Source organism: Oryzias latipes, chromosome 11, assembly GCF_053564925.1.
Source record: "Oryzias latipes strain Hd-rR chromosome 11, Olatipes_Hd-rR_3.1".
Taxonomy (NCBI): domain Eukaryota; kingdom Metazoa; phylum Chordata; class Actinopteri; order Beloniformes; family Adrianichthyidae; genus Oryzias; species Oryzias latipes.
The window spans coordinates 787,674-809,303 of record NC_136247.1 but is presented as its reverse complement, the minus strand read 5'-3'; the positions used below and the strand labels follow the sequence as shown (position 1 = coordinate 809,303).

General features: G+C 47.1%; 2 long non-coding RNA genes across 3 annotated transcripts; both read right to left on the bottom strand.

Moving 5' to 3' along the window:
• Window positions 1-347: 347 nt before the first annotated feature.
• On the bottom strand, window positions 348-1,167 carry LOC110015892 (uncharacterized). Of its 2 annotated transcripts, XR_013658726.1 has the most exons (4): window positions 1,032-1,167; window positions 852-965; window positions 589-753; window positions 348-485 (listed from the first exon to the last, which is right to left on the bottom strand). It is a non-coding gene; the product is annotated as an uncharacterized LOC110015892 (long non-coding RNA). The 2 variants fall into 2 exon arrangements; XR_002291156.3 differs by lacking the exon at window positions 1,032-1,167 and having other exon boundaries at window positions 852-989.
• A 2,914-nt stretch (window positions 1,168-4,081) lies between these two features.
• LOC144995091 (uncharacterized) lies at window positions 4,082-6,893 on the bottom strand. The gene is made up of 3 exons (XR_013658728.1): window positions 6,756-6,893; window positions 6,502-6,593; window positions 4,082-4,219 (listed from the first exon to the last, which is right to left on the bottom strand). It is a non-coding gene; the product is annotated as an uncharacterized LOC144995091 (long non-coding RNA).
• Between the last annotated feature and the right edge of the window lie 14,737 nt (window positions 6,894-21,630).

The following is a 21,630-nucleotide window of genomic DNA, read 5'->3' as shown; positions in this document are numbered from 1 at the left end:
TGATATTTACTGTACCTTTGAACCTCCACTGTTGCACTGGCAGTTGTGCTGGTCACCTGCTGTTGAGCCCCCACATGCCTGTCCAGCAGGGCCCAGAGACCATCTTCCTGCTGACTGTGGCTGTGCCTCCGCTGGAAGTAGCACCTGCATTGTTGCAGCACACTCTTTCGTGAGTCGCTCTATGGCCCTGTGGGCAGAGCCTTGGCTGTGTGTGTGATCTGACCACATCTGCTTGAAATGTAATGTTCCAGCATTTTAACTATGGGAATGACTTTGGAAGCTGAAACCCGTTTTTCTGTGGGAAGCTCAACTGTGGCCTCTTGAAATGGTGAAACAACGCTCAAGCAGTGGTGTATGGCCTGGTAGTCCTCTGAGGTGAATGGAGGAAGGTCCGTATGGAGGGGGGCCAGAGCTGCCCCCAGTGGCTCTCTCTCCTTAAACAGCCTTTCCAACATATTAAATGTGCTGTTCCATCTTGTTTCCACCTAAGATAAGACAGCAAGCATGTTTTAAAGGGGAGAAGAAAGTAACACAATAATCAACTGCAAAAAAATGTAAAATCTTAGATTAAAAAAAAAAATGTTTCACCTCTTGTATTAATTTGTGCTCTGGCCTGGCCAGCTGTCGCTGCATCTCTGACAGCTTCTCCTTCGCTGTGGTGCTGGATTTAAAAAGACCGACAATCCTACGCCCCTTACTTCGGATATCCTCTAGTTCAGGGGTTTGGGCAAGGGACAGGTGAAGGCCTGTCACCTGGAAGAAAGATTACAACATGTTCATAAATCATGTATATTAGGTAGTGGGAGGCCATATTGATGAATAATCTTGTACTTTATTGATCTGGCTCGCACCTTCTCTTTAATTCCCCATTCTTCCATGAGAAGATTTTTGGCCTCAGCCAAGTGAGCTGCAGTGTGGGTTTGGGGAAACTTCAGAACCCCCAAGACCACAGAGGCCAGCTCCACCTAGAATGAACAAAATCAAACTGAGATACATAAACCAAAGCATTGCACGAAGCAGGGGATACTTACCTACTCAGTGATAAAATGGCATGTTACAGCCAAGTAAGCGTCCATGTTAATGGATGTCCACATGTCTGCTGTCAGGCTGACAGCAGAGGCTCTGCTAACCACAGCTAAGGCTTTCTCCTTTTTGGCTTTCTACTTTTCCTTCACCATTGTCCTCAAGGCCTTACTATTAGATTTATCATTTAAGGCTCACATATCTCAGGCGTGTAGAACTGCCTTTTTTCACCTGCGGAATATTGCTAAGATCAGAAATATACTTTCTAGGAGTGATGCTGAAAAACATCATTCATGCATTTGTTACGTCGAGGCTGGATTACTGTAACTCCTTGTTAGCAGCGTGTCCTAAGAGTTCCTTAAGAAGTCTCCAGCTTGTTCAGAACGCAGCAGCTAGATTGTTAGCAGGAACTAGCAGAAGAGACCACATCACTCCTGTGTTGGTTTCACTTCACTGGATCCCGGTTGATTCTAGAATCAAGTTCAAGATCCTCCTGTTAACCTATAAGGCCTTACATGAAATGGCCCCGTCCTATATTAAGGACCTCATTGTCCCTTACCATCCAGTAAGAACACTTCGCTCGCAAAATGCAGGACTGCTTGTGGTTCCTAGAATTAGTAAAAGTACGGTTGGAGGTAGAGCGTTTAGCCACCAAGCCCCTGTTTTATGGAATAAACTCCCAGCTGTCACAGGGGGAATAGGGGACGTACCCAGGCGCAGAGAGGAGAGGAGGCAGGAGAATGCAGGGAATAGGGTTTAATAACAAACTCGAAACTACAAAAACAAAACCACTGCAACAGGCAGGCAAAACTCGAAACACTAGAAACGCTCGAAACAGGGGAAGACCAGAATACAATATGGACCAGCACAGGAGGAAGGGAAAGACAGGACTTAAATACATACAAGGCAACAAGACACAGGTGGAAACACTCAGGACTGATGGGGCAAGGTAAAACTCGAAACAACAACAAAACAGGAAATACTACAAAATAAAACAGGAAACCAAGGAAACAAAACACAAAGAAACCGAAACCGTTACATTACCACCCCCTCAAGGAACCGCACCGAGGTTCCTTCCTACAGTTCAGGAGGGGCGGGCCTGAAAGGCCAACATAAGGGCCAACATAGTCTGGAGGACGGCCGGGAGGCCGCGCATTCCGGCGCGGCGGGTCAGGAGGACGGCCCGGAGACCGCTCTGTCCGGCAAGGCGGATCCGGAGGGCGGCCGGGAGGCAGCGCCGTCCGGCATCGACAGTCTAACCAGCAAACGGCTGGCGGCTCGGGGTCCGCGGCAGGCGGCTGGGGCTCGGGGTCCGCGGCAGGCGGCTGTGGCTCGTGGTCCGCGGCAGGCTGCTCGGGTTCGGGGTCCGCGGCAGGCGGCTCGGGTTCGGGGTCCGCGGCAGGAACGGGAGGGGTTGCGTTCGGCAACCTCCTCGGAGCCGGAACGGGTCGTGGAGCGTCCGGGACCCTCCTAGGAGCAGGAACGGGCGGGGTCGCGTCCAGCAACCTCCTTGGAGTAGGAACAGGTCGTGGAGCGTCCGGGGTCCTCCTAGGAACAGGAACGGGCGGGGTCGCGTCCAGCAACCTCCCACCGGGCCTCGACCCCCTCCTCCTCCAGATAAAGGTCCTCCCACAGCCACAGGTCCTGGTCCAGAGGGTCCAGGAAGGCCTGTGGCTGGAGAATGTCCCACTCCATCCAGGAGTCAGGGGAGGGCTTACGGTGAGGGCGGTGAGGGCGGCAGCGACGACGACGACCCCCTCTTGAGGCTAGGCGACTCCCCCTGAAGTCCGGGGGCATCTGGGAACACTCAGGGGTCCACCAAAACCAGGTCCTCTCTGCTGGGTACAGGTTTGGCTGGTCCATAATGTCACGGGGGGAATAGGGGACGTACCCAGGCGCAGAGAGGAGAGGAGGCAGGAGGATGCAGGGAATAGGGTTTAATAACATAAACTCGAAACTACAAAAACAAAACCACTGCAACAGGCAGGCAAAACTCGAAACACTAGAAACGCTCGAAACAGGGGAAGACCAGAATACAATATGGACCAGCACAGGAGGAAGGGAAAGACAGGACTTAAATACATACAAGGCAACAAGACACAGGTGGAAACACTCAGGACTGATGGGGCAAGGTAAAACTCGAAACAACAACAAAACAGGAAATACTACAAAATAAAACAGGAAACCAAGGAAACAAAACACAAAGAAACCGAAACCGTTACACCAGCTCATGTAAGAGAGGCCGACTCAGTTTCTACATTCGAAGTTAGACTGAAAACATTCCTCTTTGGACAGGCTTATTGTCAGGTTAGCTAGTATTCAGACATTATTTAACTTAATGTTAATGTATTTAAATTAAACTTCATAACAATAACTATTTGTTTTAAAGGGCTGCTAGAAGTTGAAGCTGGGGTAACTATGGGGACCGTGGCCGAAATAAAAAAGAAATGGTTGGACATCAAAGTCGAGGCAAAAAAACGTCTAGCGCTCCATCGGAGCTGGGGTTCTGTCCTCTTTTCTCATCTACTTCTACCCTTCCTTTCTTCTCTATTCTTGATTTTTATTCATCATTTAGTTCTCCATGCCTCTGTTTGGTGCAGTGCGATTCATGTATTGTCCCTCTTTCCCTCTCCCCTCCTGGGGAGTGGGAGTGCTTCCAGACTCCAGTTGGCTCATCCGTGCTCCTGTTCCTGACCGAGTACCTCGTCTTTGCTCCTGCTCCTACACCTGGCTGTGGTTCCTGTCTCCGGCTCGACTCGCGCCCCTGACTGTCCCCCCAACTCCGGCTGGATGAAGCTCGTCTGCTGGACTTTATATATGTAGTTGTAGATTTAGATAAGTTAATTCTTCTCTTTGAGTTCTGGTAAATCACCTGTCCGTCCTGGGGGAGGATCCCTCCTTCATGTGGGCACCCCTGAGGTTTCTTCGTTTTTCCGGAATCCGTTTTTTTTAGGAGTTTTTTGCCTTACCGTGAAGGGGGTCTAAGGGCAGGGATGCCAGTATAGCTTAGTCAGTTTGTTAGTTCATTTTAGTATTTTTCTATTGAACTCTTTGTATTTGTGATCCTTTTGATTTCATGTTTTACTTCGAAGCCCATCGAGACGACTGTTGTTGTGATTTGGGGCTATACAAATAAAATTGAATTGAATTGAATATTAGGAATTATGTAGGAGGGGTCCAAAAGGTTGACAAAAGCCTAATAGTAACAAATAAAATACAGCTTATTATGTACACAAAAGCATAAATAATGTAAATATTATATAACTGTACCACTATTGGTACGGGGCAGGGGGGGTTGACGGGTCGGGGTCTCCGCTGAGGCCATCGGCGGTTTCCCCGGCCGGTTGGCTGCCTCGGTCCCGTCGAGGCCTGACCAGAGCTCTTCTAGGGCCGGCGTTTGGGGGTGGGGGCCTGGGCTTGCTCCGGGGGGGGCCGGCGCTTTCTGGCTCCCCTCTCTCTGTGTGGGGGTGGTGGTGCTGGGCCTGGGGTGTCTGCGCCTCCGGGGGTGGGGCCCCGGGGCTGGGTGGGCCTGGCCCCCTTGCTGGGGGGGGGCGGGGGGGGGCTGTTTGACCACCGGGGGACAGTCTATCATCTGTCCCCAACTTACCCCCTTCCTCATATAACCTCATAATAGGGTGAGGGGGTGGGGGGCTTAGCCTGCGATGAGCCTTGGGGGGGGGGTTTACTAGGCAGTGACCCCCCTCCTGTGGTTGCCGTATGGAGTGGGCCCCCCCTCTTTCGGTTTTATTTGCACCTTAGACATGTAGGGCCCTTGGTAGGGGGGGTGCTTGGACATCACTGCCAGCAAGCAGCGGATGTCCTCCTAGCACCCTACCCGCCAATTTTAACCGCACCTTAGACATTTAGGGCCCCTTGGTGGGGAGGGTGAGGGGACGTCACTGTGAGTAATCAGGAGACGTCCCCTTAGTGCCCTACCCGCCAATTTTAACCGCACCCCCCTTAGTACACACACCCCTCCCCCCTCAATATATACATCCCAACATAAACACACACACATGCACACACACACTCTCTCAAACACACATACACGCACACACATTTTGCAAGGAAGGTGGGACCTAGGACCATCTGTCCCCTGCCTCTTCCCTGGTGGGGGGTACGGGCCCCTTTGCAACGGCGGCTGTGTCCCCGGGGTGCCGGCTTCCTGGGCCCGGCGGTGCTCTCTCCGCGCGGTGGGGGGGTTCACATTACATCTGAGCCGGGGGTGTTCGTGTCCCTGGGGGGTGGGTTCTGGTCCTTGCTCCTGAGTGCTGGGCCCCGCCAAATTTCCAACTGTGGCCGAGCCTGGTCGGGCCATATTTACAACACCCCTTGTGGGCCCTCTTTTTTCCCCGGGGTTCCCCCCTTCTGGGCGGGGGCGGCGGGCCCCTGCCTCGCTCCTCCCTGGACCAACCGTGGGCCAGGCGGATGGCTGCCTGGAGTGCGGAGTGGGTCTCCCTTGGGGGGTCCTGGCTCGTACCTGGGGTTGGGGCGGGGGGATGCCCGGAACTCCTGGGTGGTGGTGGGGTGCTCGTCTGGGGCTGTGGGCGTCCTTCTCCGGTGGGGCCCTGCGTTGGGTTCTCCCGGCGCGGCGGGGGGGCTGCTCTCCTGGTTGGGCTGGGGCGGCGCCCTCTTTCCCTCCGTGCCTCCCTGCTCTCTGGCTCTGGGGGCCTTGCGGCGGCCCTGCTGGCCCTGGCCTGGGTGGCGGGCTTGGTCGCCCGGGCGGCAGTTGTTCCCTGCCGGTTCCCGTGTGGCGTTGGGGGGATTCCGGCTGCCGCTGCTGGTGCGGTGGGGGTCTTGGGGTGGGGATGGCTGGGCACTCTCCCTCCTTCTTTTCACGTTCCACCATCCATTTTAGAAGAACATAAACACTCACCTGAGCACAGGTGTTAGCTCAACAGACTGAATGACTGAAATATTTCACACTAGTTGGTTTTAAGGCATAAGTATGCGTGTGAACACTATCTGTTTTGTGTACATGTCGACAGGTGGACATTTTTGCAACTAACAGGTGTGTTTATAACATTTGAGTGTGTGTGTGGACAGGCTCCGCCCTTTTTTTTTGTTTTTTTTTTTTTACATTTGAACCTTACCATAATGATTAACAACCAGTAAACTTGTTGCTTTATGCTGCTTCATGGTCTTATCCCCCTTCCCCTCCTATTATCACCCCCTACCCCCCCTCTCTCTAACGTCCCTCTCTCTTCTTCCCCTCTTTCCTTTTCCGTCCGGTCCAACACCAAAGATTTTCAGACATGTTTGAAATTAATAAAGTTTGGCCTCAATTACAAAAGGGGTTTATTCAGACATACCTTTGGTTTGTCTGAAGATTAATAACCCCTCTTGTTAAAGTAAAATATGTCCAACCCAAGAGGCCCTCAGCTCTCATCTGTCTGCCTAGCTGTTGGACAGGACAAGTTAAAAAAAGAAAAAAAAAAAAAAAAAAAAAAAATATTATATAACTATTAGCCACCTTACCTTGAAACCCTCGTCTTCAACAATTGAAAATGGTTGTGCATCCATTACAATCATATCCACCAATGCAAAATCAAGTTCTTGCTTTCTCGACACTGCAAAACATACATCATATGAAGAAGTAAAAAGGGAAAAAAAATTGTACGAGCTGAGCCTCAAACCTATGACTTGAGGGTGCACATGACACTAACTTTACCACTGAGCTAACTGTTAAGTTTTCTGTGAGACGTGCCATTACTTATATATATTTTTATTACCGACATGAGGAGGATTGAAGGTTTGGTTTGCCGACTGCGGAGTTTCAACATGATGAATGGAGTGGAGATGTCGCATCATGGAGGATGTACGGTCATTAAATGCCAATTCATGTGTGCAAATCAAACACTGCACCTAAAACAGAAATGGAAAGAATAAAAATGATTCCTTTAAACTGACAGACATACCTATAAAACTAACATAATCAGCAATGGCTACTAAATAAAATAATGTTACTAGTGTATTACCTTATTAGGAGAAATCAAGTTGAAATGATCCCAAGCCACAGAACGTTTTTTACCAGGTGCTATGACGTTGATTCCGACGATACACGGGAAACAACAGAGCTGGTCGGGAAACGGATTCATCTGTATTTATAGACAACAGTGGGCCCCTTCTGATCAAACACACCTGAGATCTGAAATCTGGTTCAAGTAAACGATGCATTTGGCGCGTCTTACATCATCAATCACGTGACCTGGGGGGTATTCCAGGAAGCAGGTTATGCTAGCTCCCACGGTAAGTTTGAGGCTAAGGAAGTTGATAACCTCAGCTTTCTGTTACAGAAATGGAGGTATGTTTCAGGGTAGGTCAAGTTGCCATAGTAACTCATGCTCTGAACATAACCTGGTCTGAAACAGGTTTAGTTGAAGGTTAGTTTGTTTTCAGAGAGGTGAAGCAGCATGGCGTGTCCATTTGAAGATGATTTAGTGGATGAAGAAGCTCAGATAATACTTTTTCCACCATGAGAGGGTGATAAGACCACATATGGATGTTGGAAAGAGAAACTTTTTACTTTGATCTAACTTTTTTATTTGCTTCAGTTAAGATAAATCATTTGTTTGTTAAGTCAGTTTAAAAATAACACGTAGTTTTCAGACAGTTATTTTACTTTCATTCAAATTAATTCAATTAAGTAGGTGTAACTTTGGTGCTGCTGTTAGGTCGGCACCGCAATGGATTGTGGGATACCATTTCCTTTGCCTGTCTGGACAGGTTTTTTGTTTAAGTGTGGCTTTTTGACCAAATGTGTTTAGTTGTTTAGGTGTTTTACTGTGTTTTGCCATGTTTTGCTGAGTTATTTTGTCCTACCGTGCTTATGTCTCTGCACTGTCATGACTTGTAGGATGGACAGACCCAGATGCTGTAACCCAGAATGAGGACAATGGTAGGTGAGAGTTAAGGAAGAGATTTTATTTTCTTTCCAGGAGAGATGGTGATGGCTTGGTAAGAAGCTGGCAAGGACAGTGGCTTGTGGCGTGGCTGGAGGTAGTAGAGCGGCTTTACTGAGCTTGAAGTTTTCACAGGGCTTCTGGAGGGCTCGGACTGACTTCCACACAGGAGACAATTGAAGGCTGGAATCCATAAGGGGCAACGAACTGGCGTCGAATACTGAGGCTGAGTCTCCTTAAGAGCTGAAGCAGGTGATTAGGTGAAAAGGTCCCAGCTGGTGGAGTCAGGTGCAGAGCAGGAGGGGGAGGGGGAGGAGACTGACAGGCACCATAACAGTACCCCCCCCTCAACGACCGCCTCCAGGCGGTCCAGGGCGGGGTGGGCACGGTAGAAATCCGTGATGAGGGTGTGGTCCAAAATGAGGGAGCGGGAGACCCAGGAGCGCTCCTCAGGGCCGTACCCCTCCCAGTCGACAAGGAACTGATGGCTGCGACCCCGCCGCCGAACATCAAGGATGCGACTGACCGTGTAAGCTGGAGCGCCGTCAATGATACGGGCGGGAGGTGGGGAAGCGGAAGGCGGGCACAAGGTGCTGTCCAACACAGGCTTTATTTGAGAGATATGGAAGGAAGGATGAATCTTGAGGGCGGCCGGGAGTTTGAGGCGGACACAGGAGGGGTTAATGATCTTGTCAATGGTGTACGGACCGATGTACCTGGGGGCGAGCTTGCGAGATGTGGCCTGAATAGGGATGTTCCTAGCTGACAGCCATACCTTCTGTCCGGGTCGATAGTCGGGTCCCACCACCCTGTGACGGTTCGCCGTCCGGCAGTTGCTCTCCTTTGTGCGGGTGAGTGCTGCCTTGGTCTGTTGCCAAACGCGTTGACATCGCTGGAGGTGGTCTTGCACCGAGGGCACAGCCAGGTCGAGTTCGTGGGACGGGAACAGCGGTGGAGAGAACCCGAGGGATGCCTCAAACGGGGAAATTCCTGTGGCGGAAGAAGGATGTGAGTTGTGTGCATATTCGACCCAAACCAGGTATTTTGACCAGTCAGAAGGATTATCAGCTGCTAGGCAACGGAGAGAGGCTTCCAGCTCTTGATTAGCACGTTCAGCCTGGCCGTTGGACTGAGGATGGTAACCTGACGTGAGACTGACTGTGGCTCCCAGAGCAGAGCAGAAGGCCTTCCACACCTGGGAGATGAACTGTGGTCCGCGATCAGATACAATGTCCGATGGGATGCCGTGATGTCTGAAGATGTGCTGGACCAGAATGTCTGCGGTTTCAGAGGCCGTGGGGAGCTGATGGAGTAGAATGAAGTGACAGAACTTAGAAAAACGGTCGATAACCGTGAATATAACTGTGTGACCTTGAGAATCAGGGAGACCGGTGACAAAATCCACGGCGATATGGGACCACGGTCGACTGGGCGACTGGACATGCGGCCACATACTCCCTGACGTCTCTGTTCATGGTGGGCCAATAGAAACGTCTGCGGATGATGTTGAGGGTACGATGGACTCCCCCATGGCAGGCGATGCGGGAAGAATGGGCCCAGGTTATGACGTCTGACCTCAGGGAACTGGGAACATAAAGGGTGCCGTTAGGGGGAACAGGATGGTTAGGTTCCTCACCTTGGGCTTGGATCACTTTGGCCTCGATGTCCCAAGTAAGGTTCCCCACCACACAGGTGGAAGGCAGGATGTTGGTGATGGAGGTGGTCTCAGATGAGCAATATTTGCGTGACAGGGCATCCGGTTTGATGTTGCGAGATCCTGGTCGGTAAGTGATGGTGAAATTAAAGCGGTCGAAGAATAAACACCAACGGGCCTGACGAGAATTAAGTCTCTTGGCAGAACGGAGATAAGCGAGGTTTTTGTGGTCAGTCCAAACAATGAAGGGGTGAGCCGCTCCCTCCAGCCAGTGACGTCATTCTTCGAGAGCTAACTTGATGGCGAGTAGCTCCCGGTTGCCTACATCATAGTTCCTCTCCGTCGGGGAAAGCTTCTTAGAAAAGAAGGCACAGGGTTTAAGCTTGTTCGTGCCCTCCTCCCTTGAGATAGAACCCCCCCAACCCCAGAGTCCGAGGCGTCGACCTCCACAATAAACTGCCTGTTTGAGTCAGGCTGAATTAAGATGGGGGCGGAAACAAACAGTTTCTTAAGTTGGTCGAAGGCGGCTTGAGCGGTGGTGTTCCAGATGAAGGGTTTAGCAGTGGATGTGAGTTGAGTGAGCGGAGCAGCAATGGAGCTATAATTTCTAATGAAGCGCCTATAAAAATTGGCGAAGCCCAGAAATTGCTGTAATTTTTTGCGCGTGGTCGGTGGTTCCCATTGGGACACGGCTTCAATTTTACCAGGGTCTAGCCGGATGCTGCCAGCCTCAAAAATGTAACCTAAGAATGGAACAGAGGTGGTGTGAAATGCGCATTTTTCGGCCTTGACGAACAGTTGGTTTTCGGACAACCTCTGTAACACAGATCTGACGTGTTTCTTGTGTTGGGCGATGTCCCTGGAGTAGATTAGAATATCGTCAAGGTAAACAAAAACGAACTGGTTCAGGAAATCCCTGAGGACGTCATTGACGAGACGTTGGAAGACGGCAGGGGCGTTGGTTAACCCAAAGGGCATGACCAGATACTCATAGTGACCTAATGGGGTGGTGAAAGCAGTTTTCCATTCGTCACCCTCTTTGATACGTACAAGGTGGTAAGCGTTGCGGAGAACGAGTTTCGAAAACATACGGGCTTCTTGGATGGAGTCGAAAATCGAGCTAATGAGAGGCAAGGAGTATTTATCTTTTATAGTGATCTGGTTAAGCTCGCGATAATCAATGCAAGGTCTCAGGGATTTATCTTTTTTCTCAACGAAAAAAAAAACAGCCCCTGCGGGAGATGAAGAGGGACGAATGTGTCCCGAAGAAAGTGCCTCCTGGATATATTTTTCCATGGCAACTTTCTCAGGACCAGACAGATTAAATAACCTCCCCTTGGGTAAGGTGGCACCGTCTAATAGCTGGATGGCGCAGTCGTAGGGTCTATGAGGGGGTAGGGAGCCGGCCTTGGACTTACTAAAAACTGAACAGAGATCGTGATAACACTCAGGAACATTACTGAGGTCAATGTCTTCCGACTGACTGCTAGCATGATTTGCAATGGAGGGAACAGCAGAGCGGAGACAGTTAGCCAGACATAGCTCACTCCAGTTTATGATACGGGGATTAGCCCAATCGAACTGTGGGTTGTGTTTCTTAAGCCATGAGAACCCTAAAACCACGGGAGTGTGGGGGGTGTGAGTAATGAAGAATTGGATGTCTTCTCTATGATTACCTGAGGTGATAAGCAGTACGGGTTTAGTGCGATGGGTAATGAGGGAGAGATGTTGTCCTCCCAAACCGGCAGCTCTAACTGGAGAGTCAAGCTTCTCTACAGGGAGCGAGAGACGGGAAACAATACTGTGATCCAGGAGGCTGTGTTCAGCGCCAGAATCAATAAGGGCCTGAAGGTTGGCAACATTGGAACGATTACATAACTTGACAGGGAGAAAAAGAAAGTCTTTAGCAGAGATAATAGAAGCACCCGTACGCGGCCTGTTTTCTAGCGGAAAGGTTCTGGAGTTTAAACGCATTTTGCATTGATATACCTGGTGTCCTTGGTTTCCGCAGTAAAAACACGCACCATCCTCCCTGCGTCTTTTGCGTTCTTCAGCGGAGATTTTCGAGAGGCCAATCTGCATGGGCTCCTCATGAGAGCTGTGTGATCGTTCTGGAGCACAGGCAGGGAGAAAAAGAGCGTCAGCAGCAGGTTGCACGGGTTTAGGAGTCTTACGTGCCTGATGAAGTCTTTCGTGTTGGCGCTCCCGAAGGCGGGTGTCTGAGCGCAGGGCAGCGGAGACTAGTTCCTCAAAGTTGCTGGTTTCAGGTTGCATGCAGAGGTGATCTTTTATGGATTCATTGAGGGATTGATAGAAGACGCCGTGAAGCGCCGGGTCCGACCAGCAGGCCTCCACCGCCAGGATTCTGAAGTCGTGGTCTCTGACGGAGCGATTATGTTACCTGAGAGCAAGGAGTTTCCTGGTAGCTTCTTCTTTTTTCTTTGGTTGGTCAAACACTAAACGAAACTCATTGATGAAGCGTTCAAACGGAAGGTGGGTTATGGGATTGGCTGCCAGAAAAGCTTGGGCCCACTGCAAGGCTTTATTTCTCAGAGAGTTAACAATGAGAGTGATCTTGCTGGGATCAGAAGAGTAATACCTGGGAGCTTGATGAAACAGAAGCTGACATTGCAGGAGGAACCCGCTGCATGCTTCTACGTCGCCGTAGAATGGCTCTGGTTGCAGGCGGAAGTTTTCCGGGGTCGGAACGGGAGGGTTAGTGGAAGTGTTGCCGGAAGTGGGAAAAGTTGCTGTGGTGACAGAGTTAGACATTTGTCTAGGTAAATCCGTCAATTTTTGCATCATACCATTGAGTCGTGAAAGTAGATCCTCTTGAATTTTAGACATGCGAGAAATGGCGTTGGAGTGCAGTTCCAGGAAAGCTCTTTGCTGGTTAACTGCGTGGCGGAGTCCTTCTGGGTCAGCTGGGTCAGGAGTTTGGCCAGTTCGTTCTGTCATGACTTGTAGGATGGACAGACCCAGATGCTGTAACCCAGAATGAGGACAATGGTAGGTGAGAGTTAAGGAAGAGATTTTATTTTCTTTCCAGGAGAGATGGTGATGGCTTGGTAAGAAGCTGGCAAGGACAGTGGCTTGTGGCGTGGCTGGAGGTAGTAGAGCGGCTTTACTGAGCTTGAAGTTTTCACAGGGCTTCTGGAGGGCTCGGACTGACTTCCACACAGGAGACAATTGAAGGCTGGAATCCATAAGGGGCAACGAACTGGCGTCGAATACTGAGGCTGAGTCTCCTTAAGAGCTGAAGCAGGTGATTAGGTGAAAAGGTCCCAGCTGGTGGAGTCAGGTGCAGAGCAGGAGGGGGAGGGGGAGGAGACTAACAGGCACCATAACATGCACCATGAGTGAGAGTGAAGGAGAGGATGATGAGTTTATATAGCACCCCTACCAAATTTTACCGTAATGACAGTGACGGATAATTCTTTAATGAATTTATGCGCGACGTGCATTTTTTCCCCCGTCCTTTTTATTGTTGAAAAATGAGCATATCTGCCGGCTCATACTTAGACATATGAGAGATCGAGAAATATAATTAATTAAGATGGAAAAATATTAATTGAATTGGAGTAATATGACATTTAGTTAGATAAATACATAAATTTGAGTTTTATAGACATAGGAAATTAGGTTGATTAAATTTAACTCAATTATTTGTTACCAATAGAAGTATTTAATTTAAGGTGGCAAAATTGGATAAGTTATATATATGCGTCACATGAAAATGGAAACAAGATCAGAAACTCGTGCGTTTACTTTGTCTGTTCTTCTACTACAAGCAGAAATTCTTTCTTTTGATGATGCAGCCGTGTTACTTTTTTGATGGACGTATAATCTTCATACGCCGTCATTAAAATCTCAGACTCCGTCTCACTAAAGTATTGCGCTCTGTTTGGTTCACCACGCGTTTCCATGGTGACTCCGGAAATCGGCGATCTATTGAGAATGTCTTTATGTACCTTTTGTGCACGTGCATTAACCCAGGGTTACCAAGTCGAGCGTAATTACGCCAACTCATATCCGGTCTTTTGGAACCGACATACCCAGAGTAAGCAAGTTCAGGTGGATTTCAGCCAGAGTTCAGGCTTAAAGTCAGGCTAGTTTAAACATGCTTCCTGGAATACCCCCCTGCGCTAGTTGACACATGCCCAGAAACATTGTGCCGAACCGCTCTGTTTCATGAAGGTGAAACGCACGCTGAAGCGTCCGTGTCAAACGGGCCATCCCTAGTACTCCCTCAACCCCGTCGTAACAATTAGGGCTTTCTGTGGAGTTTGTTTTAACAATACTGAGTACTTGTGATGTTTTTGAAAATATTTAGGGTGAGTTACTGAGAAACTGCTATTGTCAGTTTGCTTTTGTAGTTCACTGATTCTTGAGTCGGGACAAAACATGTCAACATAAAGTTTTTTTTTATGGATAAAAATCATTCATTTCAAATGGATTGACTTACAATGTTAGATTTAAAGGAATTATGAATACTGGTGTTATGTTTTAGCCTAGATAATGATATATTTACTCATATGTTTAACTAGTGATCAGGCGCCCTTTGTTATTTCTCTTGTCCTAAGCACGAGGGGCCTCATTTATAAACATTGCGTACGCACAATAGAAGGCGTACGCCACTCTCTACGCAATAGTTGATATTTATAAAAAGCAAACTTGAGGGGAAAATGTGCGGTCCTTCACGCAAGCTCTGACCCAGGCGTACGCACAAAAATGTGTGAAATGAGAAACGGCGACACCGTCTGCAGATGGAAGAAACACGTGAAAGTTAAAATGACAATACTGCCTCTCATAAATAACATGAAGACTTCACAAAGCAAGTCTTACAATTAACAGCCTACACGAACACCCGTTTGATCGATCAGAAGTGAAACAAACAAAAAAAATCAAACGAAAATTACAACAGAAAATCAAATGAACACTTATTTGCAAAAAGAAAAGTGAAATACATTCATCATTCATCTTCTTTACTGTTTATTCCCTTTCGGGGTCACAGGGTTGCCGGAGCCTATCCCAGCCACTTGGGCGTAGGCAAGGGATGCCCTGGACTGGTCGCCAGTCTGTCGCAGGGTGGGCATGGTTGGCGCTCTTGCCTCACAGCAAGAAGGCCCCCAGTTCAAGTCCCGGCTGGGGGACATGAAAAACACAACATCAATGGGGGACCTTTCTGTGTGGAGTTTGCATGTTCTCCCCATGCATGCATGGGTTTTCTCCGGGATCTCCGGCTTCCTCCCACCGTCCAAAAACATGCTTCATAGGTTAATTGGCAACTCTAAATTGTCCATAGGTGTGAGTGTGAGAGCAAATGGATGTGTGATTGTGGACATTCTACCCTGCGACAAAAGTGAAATATGTTCTGCAATATTGGCATGTTGTGCAATTCATCCTCATAAATAATATAGTTAACAGAACAAAATAATGTACAAAACTGATATTCTCGTCAATGTGTCCGTCTGGCGGAGCAGATATAGGTGCAATTTGATAGATAGATAGATAGACAGACAGACAGATAGATAGATAGACAGACGTACTAATTGTCCACTGGGGAAAGTTGTTTTCATAGTAAAATATTTCTTCATAAGCTACGGAATTATGGTATTCATGCATATGCCTTTAGTTTGTTTTATTTTTGATAAAACAATGTATGGCGTATGTCTCAACCATTCAGAAAGCAACAAGAAATTACATTTGCGCTGATCAATTTCCCATTTCCATGTCGATTATTACCGACATCTGTAGCTTGTCAGATGCAATTAAATGGATGGAAATAAAATGCCCCATCACAATGCGAAATGACGCACAATCTTTAGACAGCAAGAAGACTTGCTGGCAAACGAGGACGAGTGGCTTATGAGCCGGTTCCGACATTTCCTCGAGCCGTCCTGTTGGACCATATGGGCCCGGCGCTACAGAGGAGCACTCGGAGGAACTGTACTGTCCTCACAACATGTGACTTGATGATGCTAGACAGCCAGCGAACAAATACGAATACTTCCAAGTTAGTTTGAGTTGCTTCTTTTAATTTCTCTTCATCTTGATCAATACTCATATTATTATTTGTAACTGAAATAAAACAGAAAAAATGTGTTCACAGACATTAGCTTTCCATAAGAAGGTATGACAGGCCAAATGCTAATTCCCAGCTTGTAAGAAACACTTTAAACTGCACAAGAAACAGCAAAACACTTCCTAAGAAACATAAAAAATGTATAATCAACTTACAAAGACGGAAAATTCCCAACGCTCGCACGCACAGAGCCAGCTCAGCACGAACATGGCCGCATCTCCGTGAAAATGTGCTCCATCAAACTTGAGAACGCATGGTGAGAGCACTCACTCTGACAAAAATTTAAAATCGAAACTTAACAGAAACGACAGATGTCTCACTCTGACTATTTTCCAAAACGAACTGTCAAGCATGAATTACATAAACGAAAATACTTCTTTTACCAACTTAATGAAAGACATTACACTCCCCGCTTGATATAATGCAATTATATCATATTAAAACATTAACAAAAATTTACGTAACGTTTTCAGTCATATGGGATAAGAACAACAATGTCTGACACTGGTCTAAGGTAAGTCTTTAAAGTCCCTTCTTTTGCAGTGCGTACTTCCACCTTACGTACTTTACCGTCCTTTCCACGTAAGGATTTCACGATCAATCCCAACGGCCACTCATTTCTGTTGGTCTGGATATCGTTCACCGGAACCACATCTCCTTCTTTGATGTTTGGTTTATCCTGAGTCCATTTGCAACTTTGACAAATAGTCCCTTTTCCACCTTTTCCAAAAGGTGTCAGCGAGGTGCTGAACATGCTGTTTTCCAAACAGCTGACCTGATGAGAAGCTTCCAGAAGGCGCAGACATGGTGTTCATCTTTTGTGTCAGTAAAGCAGCTGGGGCTAGCACCTCAGGACAGTCTGGGTCAGTTGATATGGCAACCAGAGGTCTAGAGTTCATTTCTGGCAGAGGCGGAGCAGGGTCACCTTGATCACTATCCACCATTTTCTGTATAAACTCCATGTAGTGGTTTTTCATGTCGGTTTCTTTTCCAGTGTCTTTCTCAGTGACCGGAGGCGTTTTAGAGCTTGGTCTCTTGTTGGAGGAAGTCTTCTCCCTGAAGCACGAAAGGGAAGTGGTGCTACCCAGCTGTTCTCGTTGTTTTGGTAAACTTTACTGTCCATAATTTTCAGGAACCTTCTGTCATATATTGAAAGGGAAATTTCATCATCGTTCTTTGATCTATCAAACACTGAGTGGCCAAGCTTGTCCATATTGTGATCTACTTCTGACGTGCTAACACACTCTTTTGCTGGTGTAAGGTCCTGCTGAGCTACAACTCTGTAGTTTTCCTTTACACGAATAATGTTTGGACATGGTTCAAAGTGGGTTGGTCGCCCATTGTCCAAGGTGTGTGTCTTGTACACATTAATGTTTGATGAATTATGATCTTTCCCTAAACACACCTCCCCTATAATAACCCAGCCCAAATCCAGACGTTGTGCATATGGTGCGTTATGTGGTCCGTTGATTTGCTCACGTACCTTGTGTAGTCTGAGGATGTCTCTTCCTAGAAGCAATAGGATTGGAGCACTTTGGTCAACAGGATGGATTTTGTCTGCGACTGAGTGGAGATGAGGATGACGGTTTGCTATATCAGGGGAAGGAATTTCTGTCCTGTCATCAGGTATTGCGTCACACTCGAGCAAAGGTGGCAGCTGAATGTTCATTTTTCCATCCATAGACTCAATGAGGAAGTTGAGAGCTCTTCTTCCAGCAGCTTGAACTTTTCCAGCACAGGTCTTTAGAGTGTATGAGGTAGGTTGTGTTTCAATTTGGAACAAGTCGAAAAACTGTGATTTTGCCAGTGACCTGTTACTCTGTTCATCTATCACTGCGTACATCTTGGTGACCTTTTCCATCTGTCCTGCAGGATAGACCTTTACCAAACAGATTTTGGAACAGGATCGTGGTGTGTCCATGTGACCGCACACCTCTGTGCACTTTGACACAACAGAGGTGGAGTCTTTGTTTTGTTCTTCGTTGTTGTTTTCTATTGTTGTGGTCGCTGTAATGGGAGCAAGACCTGGATGCAGTGCCGATATGTGCCTTGTGCTGTTGCACTCACTGCACTTAACTAGTGCTTTACAGTCCTTAGCGATGTGTTGAACAGACCCACAACACTTGTAACATATTCGATGCTCTTTCAAATAGGCTTGACGTTCTGCTAATGGTTTTTCTCTGAAAAGTTTACATTTTTTGAGTGGGTGAGGTTTTTTATGGATTGGACACTGACGATCTGGCTTTTCTGTTTTCACTGAATCCATCTCACTTTGAGTTGAACCTGCAACAATGTCTGTTTTGTGCGCTGACACTGTAGTTTTGCGGTATGGTACAAACTTCTCTGCTCGAGGAGGAATGTGACTGTTGGTGACCGTTACAGCAAAGCTTGGATCATTTTTAATCTTTGCTTGATGCTGGATGAACTTTGTGAAGACAGAAAAAGGCGGAAAGGCCACACCATAAGTTTCTTTATGCTGAGTCCCCACAGCTGCCCATTTTTCTTGTAAGTTAAATGGAAGTTTTTCTACGATTTGTCTTACTCCACGAGCTGTGTCTAAATATGCCAGTCCAGGTAGTGAGCCATCTTGTTTTGCACACTCCAGCTCCAATAGAATGTCACTGAGTTCTTGTAGTTTAACACCATCTTTGTTAGTCAACCTGGGAAATTCTTCCACTTTTTTAAAAAGTGCGTCTTCAATAACCTCAAGCGATCCGTAACATTCTTCAAGGCGTTGCCAAACCATATGTAAACCAGCAGAAGGATCAAGAATGTGTACAGCACGCAGCCTTTTCACCTGTTCCGATGACTTGGGACCCAACCACTTAGCTAGCAAGTCCATTTCTTCTCTAGCAGTCAAATTTAAGTCTTTGGTTGCACTAATAAAGGAGGCTTTCCATGCCCAGTAATTTTCGGGTTTTTCATCAAATTGTAGAAGTCCTGTACTCACCAACTCCTTGCGAATGAGGTACCTAGCAAAGTCTTGTGCTCCACTGGGCTCAGGTACGTAGAAATTTGCATAATCAGAAGTGTGTCTTGGTGTATTTTGTAAGTTGGGTTCGTTGAAAAGGTGATTCCAGCTGCTTTGTCTTTCATTCTTTTCTCTGACTGTGGCGAGCTCTGCTCTACTTTGGTTGTAACTTGACAACGTGTTTGCTCATTTTCTTGGATGTAATTTTCTTCCTTTTTCCAAGGCAAGTGGTGTGAAGAACCTTTGTTGGAGAGAAATTCACACTGTTGTTGTACATATTAGGGTTGTGCCGATGGACGATATCATCGTCCATCGTGATGGGTGACTGACATCCCGATGGAGAGACCACCATCGTGATGCCACGCCCCCGCCACGTTGCGCGTCGACACCATAAGCCGCGGTTACATGTACAAAATATCTTGATGGGATCAATGGTCGGATTAGAATCCAACCGTGTACATGGGCCCAGAAAAATGTTTTCAGAATATAAAAACGTTCACTAAGGTCACAATTTCGGTCGGAATAAATCATTCGCACATGCGCAGTATTCGCACATGCGCAGTTTGAAAACCGGAAGGGGATACAACTTCCGCCGAGCGGCTTTTTTTCCAAACTTTATTGAATGTAACAATTCAATACAAAACCATAACAGCACCGAGCGGCTATATATATTGACATGTCAGCTCGGTAAAATACGAGATGATCTTCTAAACGTGCTTTTAATAATGTTACGGTTATTATCAAACACCTGTTCGCTCATCATTTGAATTTTAATCCGTGTGGTCAGTGCTTTTTCTGAACGGAGCCAGGATTAGCAGTATGCTAACACGGGCTAACAACATTAGCTTTGGGTGGCGCTGCACGTAAACGTGTAAGAATAACATCAGCCTTTATTTAGTCGGGACACGACTGGAAACACAAATCCGCGTGATTGTTTGAATGTTTTCTAAGGACTGAGCGACATTTCTGCTTTGAAGCTCAAACCGCTGTGTGTGCTGACGATCCGAGCTGTGCTCAGACACACCTTTAGACCCGGTTCTGAGTTCGGTTGCTTGTACCCCTAGAGCTGCGGGAGGGATCGCAGTCCTAAATCTCCCACACATACCGCTCATGTACCCCCCCCCTTCCCATCAAACACAAAGCTTTAAGTCCGCGCTCCGCCGGTCCACTTCACTAATTAATAAGTGCGGGAGCGACTACACTTCTTTTCTATCTTGCTTGTTACTTTTTTTGTTAAAGTCACTTCCCTCCGTTTATACTGGATCATCGCGGAGTAACCATTAGTTGGGAATAAAATTAAAAAAGCAAAATAACGAATAGCAGTTATATAAGAACGAAAAATGTAAAAATACCCCCCCCCCCCCCCCCCCGACGATGTCATCGTCCATCCCGATGGTTGACAGCAAACATCGTCAACGGCCAAATTAGGGGACATCGCCCAACCCTAGTACATATTCACTTGTGCGTTGGGATCTGCTAAGAACGTCAGCTTCAACATGGTGTTCCTGCCTGAGCTCCCCGCTTTGGATTGCTGCCTCTTCATAAGCTGATGCTTCAGCTTCGGCTGCAGCTACCGCTTTTTGACATTGCAGAACGTGTAAACTGGCATCCAGTTCAGCTTTCCTTTTCATTACATCAGCTTCTTTCTCTGCGTAAGCTAGCTGAGCTCGAGCTGCCTGTGCTTTGGCATGAGCTCTGGTGGCTGCAGAACTAGCTGAGGACTGGTGAGATGACCTTGTAAATCTTGACGACTGTGACTTCGCGTCGAATGATTGTGAAGGTTGCTGCAACATTGGTTGCTCGACTGAAACCTTTCCTTGCTCTTTTTCAGCAGTTTCAGCTTGATGCTCGTTAGCAAAGTCTCTGCAATAATTTCTTCCCGAGCGTAGAGTCATGTTTGCTTTACTTTGATCTGCTTGCTTGAGTGCTGTGAAATCCGTCTTTTTACTGTACTGTCCTCACAACGTGACTTGATGATGCTAGACAGCCAGCGAACAAATACGAATACTTCCAAGTTAGTTTGAGTTGCTTCTTTTAATTTCTCTTCATCTTGATCAATACTCATATTATTATTTGTAACTGAAATACAACAGAAAAAATGTGTTCACAGACATTAGCTTTCCATAAGAAGGTATGACAGGCCAAATGCTAATTCCCAGCTTGTAAGAAACACTTTAAACTGCACAAGAAACAGCAAAACACTTCCTAAGAAACATAAAAAATGTATAATCAACTTACAAAGACGGAAAATTCCCAACGCTCGCACGCACAGAGCCAGCTCAGCACGAACATGGCCGCATCTCCGTGAAAATGTGCTCCATCAAACTTGAGAACGCATGGTGAGAGCACTCAATCTGACAAAAATTTAAAATCGAAACTTAACAGAAACGACAGATGTCTCACTCTGACTATTTTCCAAAACGAACTGTCAAGCATGAATTACATAAACGAAAATACTTCTTTTACCAACTTAATGAAAGACATTACAGGAACCATTGCCAAAAAAGTGTACAGACCAGGATCCCTGCACGGACATTAGGCAGAAGTTAGTGAGCTGAAAGTTGATGCAAGGAAAGACGACTTATTTGACATTTTCCCACTGATAAATACGAATGTTCTCAGTAGTTTGGCCTGGTCACAAAAGTTCCTGTAATTCTTTTTAAGTGTGCTGTTTTGTGTTTTTCCACTTTGGTGTGGTTGATATTTACCAGAATGATGTCACATGAACCCCCCTGAAAGATCACCAACTCCTTATTTCGGGGGAGTAAATCAAAAGATTTTCTCCAAAGACATGCACAAGATGGTAGGGGTTTACTCTATGGCAGCCAATCAAATTTTAATATCTGTCTCTAAGGAGCTCTCACAACCCTTCATTTCCTCCCCCTGCAGCCCTTTGGATTAAACCATTCTTTCCTTTGACTCCTGGGGTGAGGCCTCTGAGTCTCTTTGTCCACTAATTCTAAGACTGTGTATTGCAGTCAGTGAAGATGTCACA